The 5764-nt window shown below is 32.9% G+C and overlaps 1 pseudogene; it reads left to right on the top strand.

The window, feature by feature from the left end:
* Positions 1 to 1424: 1424 nt before the first annotated feature.
* LOC104660231 lies at positions 1425 to 1812 on the top strand (annotated as a pseudogene).
* The last annotated feature ends 3952 nt before the right edge of the window (positions 1813 to 5764 follow it).

A 5764-nucleotide genomic window follows, 5' to 3' on the forward strand; every position in this document is an offset into this window, starting at 1 on the left:
AGAAACCAAATGGGCAATTCCATTTTCAATAATTATTTAAAAAAAAAAAAAAAAAAAAAACAAGGAATATATTTAACCAGGGAGGCAAATGATCTCTACAAGGAAATCTACTGATGAAAGAAACTGTGGATGACACAAGCAAATGGAGAAACATCCCATGCTCGTAGATTGGAAGAATTAATATTGTTAAAATATCCAAACTGCAGAGAGCAATCTACAGATTCAATGCAATCCGTGTTAAAATACCAACATAATTTTCACAGAATTACTAAAAGATAGTCTCACATTCATATAGAACCAAAAAAGAGCTTGAATAAAATCAAAGCAATCCTGAGCAAAAAGAACAAAGCTGGAGGCATCACATATCTGACTTAAATTATAGTACATTGTTACAGTAATCAAAATGGCACGGTACGGGTATAAAAACAAACACACGGATTAATGGAACAGAATCAAGAACCTAAAAATAAACGCACATATCTAGAGCCAACTAATCTTTGACAAAGTTGACAAGAATGCACACTGGGAAAAGATACCCTTTTTGATAGATAGTCCTGGGAAAATTGGATTGCTATATGCAGAAGAATGAAACCAGACCTCTATCACCGCACACAAAAATCAACTCAAGATGGATCAAAGGTTCCAACGTGAGACCTGAAACCATAAAAACAATAGAAGAAAACCAAGGAAAGAGTCTTCTGGACATTGGTCTCGGCAAAGAATTTATGACTAAGACCTAAGAAGTACAAGTAACTAAAACAGAAATAGGCAAACTGGACTTAATTAAACTAAAAAGCTTCTGCACAGCAGAATAAATATTCAACAAGTGAACAGACGACCTGTAGAATGGCAGGAAATATTTGCAAATTATGTATCTAACAGGGGACTGTTATCCAGAATTTACAAGGAACCCCCAAAACTCAACAACAACAATAAAAATAACCCCATTAAAAGGTGGACAGAGGACGAGAATAGGCATTTTTCAAAAGAAGACAGAAATGACGAATAAGCATATGAAACAAATGCTTAATATAACTAATCATCAAAGAAATGCTAATTAAAATCACAATGAGATACTATCTTACATCAGTCAGAATGGCTATCATTAAAAAGTCAAAAATAAAAGATATCAGCAAAGATGCAGAGAAAAAAATGCTTATACAAAGCTGGTGGAAATGTAAATTAGTAAAATCTCTACAGAAAACATTTTGGAGATTTCTCAGAGAATTAAAAATAGAACTACCATTCAGTCCAGTAATCCTACTAGGTATCTACCCAAAGGAAAGAAATCATTATATGAAAAAGATACCAACCCTCACATGTTTATTGCAGTACTATTCGCACTAGTAAAGATACGGAATCAACCTGAGTGTCCATCAACAGATGATTGGATTAAAATGTGGTGTACAGCTTTCCAACTTGGACCCGGCAGAATGGCTCCTGCAAAGAAAGGTGGCGAGAAGTAAAAGGGCCTGTTCTGCCATCAACGAGGTGGTGACCCGAGAATACACCATCAACATTCACAAGCGCATCCATGGAGTGGGCTTCAAGAAGCGTGCCCCTCGGGCACTCAAAGAGATTCAGAAATTTACCATGAAGGAGATGGGAACTCCAGATGTGCGCGTTGATACCAGGCTCAACAAAGCTGTCTGGGCCAAAGGAATAAGGAATGTCCCATACCGAATCCGTGTGCGGCTGTCCAGAAAACGGAATGAGGATGAAGATTCACCAAATAAGCTCTGTACTTTGGTTTCCTATGTACCTGTTACCACTTTCAAAAATCTACAGACAGTCAGTGTGGATGAGAACTAATCGCTGATCGTCAAATACATCAAATAAAGTTGTAAAATTGAAAAAAAAAATGTGTACATATTTCCAATGAAGTACTATTTAGTCATAAAAAAGAATGAAATCATATCTTCTGTTGCAACATGGATGGAACCAGAGGCCATTATCTTAAGTGAAGCAACTCAGAAACAAGTGGGAGCTAAATAATGTGTACACATGGACATAGAGTGTGGAATGATAGAAAGTAGAGACTCAGAAGAGCAGGAGGCCAAAAGGGGGAAGGATGATTAAAAATTGCTTAATGGGTACAATGTACATTATTGGTGACATCACCACTGAACAAATATACACATGTAACAAAACTGCACGTATGCCCATTAAATTTACACACATAAAAAATGTATTCCAGATAAATAAAAGTAAATGCATAACTAGATACATTATGGGGAAATAGCAAAACACAGAGATGTTGTTAAAATCTACCAGGGAGAAAATAGAGATTACAATTAAACTTATTATTACCAGTAGATGCCAGAAGAAATAAAATTATGTCTTTAAAATTCTTAGGGAAATACCTATCTATCCAGAATTTCATTTCTAGCTAAAGCACATTCAAGGATGAAGGTAGAATAAATACATTTTCCCACAGACCCTTCCTAAAAAAAACAAACAAACATAAAAATAATGTTTATAATAAGGAAACGGAAACACACCCAGAAGCAAGAAAGAGATAAAAGAAAAAGGCATATATAAATTGATTTTTTAAACTAGTAATTTAACTACTTACTGTTAAAATAACTATTTGTGTGTGTTGAGTTTCACCTCAAAAGAGGTGAAAGTAAAAATCTAGGAAATAATAAGTATACAGAAAAAAGTGCCAATGAATTCTAAAATCCCTGTTCTATTCATACAAGGAAATAAATTGAAAATTTGTTAGAACATTTTAATTCTTGAACATGATTCTTAAAAAATGAAGGGTAACTACAAATAACAGAAAAGAAATTCATAGCATTTGGATGAGTAGAGGGAAAAAATGAAATATATAAATTTAAAAATCCAAGGAAAGGTAGAAAGGGGGACAAAGTGTAGTGAAGAGAAACAAAATATTCTGATAAAAAGAAGTTCAGAAATAGCAATTATTATAATAAATGTAAATACCTAATAAATAACAGAGACATAAGATTGAATGATAAAATCCAATTATATGCACCTTATGCAAATCACTTCTAAAACAAAGCAACTTAGAAAAAATGCGAAGATTAAAATTACTCCCTGAAAGAAAAGCTGAAGTAGCAACATTAATATTCGTAATATTAGATGGAATATATTTTAAGGTAAAAGTAATTGAACAAGAAACATTACATAAAAACAACTGGGATGCTTCAAAGAATATCTAAATCATGAACATCTATGCATAAAATATATAAAACAACAAATACATATTTTCACATATATGTTACCATAATAGCACATTTAAATACTTTTCTTTCAGTAATTGATAGATAATGAGTAGGACTGCAGAAGATTTGAATAAAGTAAGTAGGTAATTTGATTTCAAACAAATATACATAAGCTATGTATCTATATAAATATACATTTAGATACATATATTTATATTTATATGAATTATATATGTGTGTAGATACCCTGCACCCAACAAATAGAATGTAGACATACTGCTGCTCCAGTACAAATGGAACATTTTCATATATTCATAATCTACTAAGCCACAAAGGAAGTCCCATCAATTTGAAGGAATCAAATTTATACAGACTGCAATCTCTAATTACAATGCAATTAAATTAGGAAACAATAGTAAAAGATTGATTTTTGAAATATGTACACATATTATGCTGAGCCAAACACACAATAACAAAGAACTCATAGCCAAACAACCACATAAAAAAAGTACAAAATTTATGAGAATCATCCAAAATATTTTAGGTGAATCTTAGCCTTCAGTTTATTCCGTAACAAGAAATACTTATGTAAAAGACCTATTGTAGTAGGCAGTGCTATACACAAAATATTTCCAGTTCTTCTGGCCATATGGTACCATAGCATATCCCTGTTCCCTTGAGGTTAGTTGTAACCATGTCATTTGTTTTGGTAAATGAAATGTGAGTGGAGGAAACTTTTGCCACTTTTAGGCAGGAGCTTTATGAGCTACAATACAGTTGGCCAGATCACTTTTTTTTCCCTTAGCACTGTCAGAAGCATGGAGATAGAGCCTCTCTTAGCCTATGCACAGGAGCAAAGATGAACCCTGAGACTGTATCACCCTTCTGCCTGTCCACATGTGCAGTGTAGCAGCATCAAAGGGACTGATGTCACCACCTCATTTTCAAGTTAGGCTTCCACAGTAATTCTCTGGATTTCTATCTTCTAAAAGCTGAATTAGTTTAGATTTTTTTCTTCCAATAGGCATCTGCCATTTGTTGGCCTAATCACCAAACAAACATGTAAAAATAATTTTTATAAGGAAACAAACCCAGAGGTAAGAGAGATATAAGAAAAAATGCAGGTATAAATTGATTTTTAAGCTAGTAATTTAACTATTTACTGATTTTTGTTTGTTTGTTTGTTATTTTTTCTGTCTCCAGTCTTCTAGTAGTATCAGAGCTTTCAGACACAGTTTCCATGTACTAATACAAATTACTTATAAATACCATCAAGTAAAGCCCAGAGTCTGAAAACAGAGGCTTTCAGCTGGTTATAAATCTGGAAAACTGTACTCTGTCTTAATTCTCCCTTATCCTACCAATTTGACCATCCCTTAGTTACCAGAACCTTTCATCTTTGAACGTTTTGCATTTTGCTTTGAAGACAACGACAGCTTTCATAAAGTATTCTATGACAATTGACACATATCTTTTTTTCTGAAAATAAACAAAAAACATTCCTGAAGATTAAAAAAAAAAATATCTGTAATCACAATGACCCAATCCTTCTCTGACAGGATTATAATCATTGTTTCTGTGAAGGATCCAGGATGAGATATTGTAGTTGAAACACAGATCACCCCTCTATAATATCATTGTTACTCTTTTCTGAAAATTCATTATGTGCACAGACCATGAATATGCACTAATTGAAGGTTTGTTTTGAATAAACTTGCAGCAATTTCTCTGAAACTGACTTATAACTTTCAGAATGTGAGGATTTGGCGAAGAGAATGGTGTACTATTTTCTGTGGGCTGCCTTCCATTGCAATTTACTTAGATTCCAAGAGTCATGTCCTTGCACCTGTGTCAGATTCTGTTATGAGAACAAAAAGATCCACTATCAGGAGGGCTTGTTGCCCTGCCATGTCACACAGACTTCCAAATGATTTCTAGCTTTTGTTTGTAGCACTTAGATGTGATGGCAATTTTTTTTTCAGAGGAGTTTTATAAAAGCTCTGTAAATTATCAAAGAAAACTAACCATTTTCAATTAAAGAAAAAAATCGACCACATTGACTTTTATGATGAGAGAAACATTTGAGGAAAATGAGAAAATAAATCCCAATAGTTTCAAAAGCTTTAGAATAGATAGCCAACGTGATGGTAGGATAAATTACTATATTTTTCCAGCTAGATTCAAATTATACCGAATTCATTCTTCTCTGTAAAGTTAAATTTTGAAAAATAAAGGTGCTTTTATGTAAGATGTTATTTTTCAAAGTTTAAGTAATCTTGGGCACTTATTTTTAAGAAAAGCAAATCTTGTTCAAAAATGTCTATTTGCTTTAGGTAAAAAAGTTTCAGATTTTTAATAAAAGTCCCTGATGGTTTTTTTTTTTTTTAATTTTTGAACTTCAAAACATTTCCACAACCAGTATTGGATCTGTTTGGGTTTGATATAGTTCGTGGCATTGTTTCTTTTACGTATTCTTAAAAGTGGTATTGACATTTGAAGAATCCAAATGGCTAGAAATGCAAAATAGGACAGTGATAATTTATGCTGTTTTAGTCATCTGCTCAGAAATGCACACT

The sequence above is a fragment of the Rhinopithecus roxellana genome, chromosome 18, assembly GCF_007565055.1.
Source record: "Rhinopithecus roxellana isolate Shanxi Qingling chromosome 18, ASM756505v1, whole genome shotgun sequence".
In the NCBI taxonomy this organism is placed as follows: domain Eukaryota; kingdom Metazoa; phylum Chordata; class Mammalia; order Primates; family Cercopithecidae; genus Rhinopithecus; species Rhinopithecus roxellana.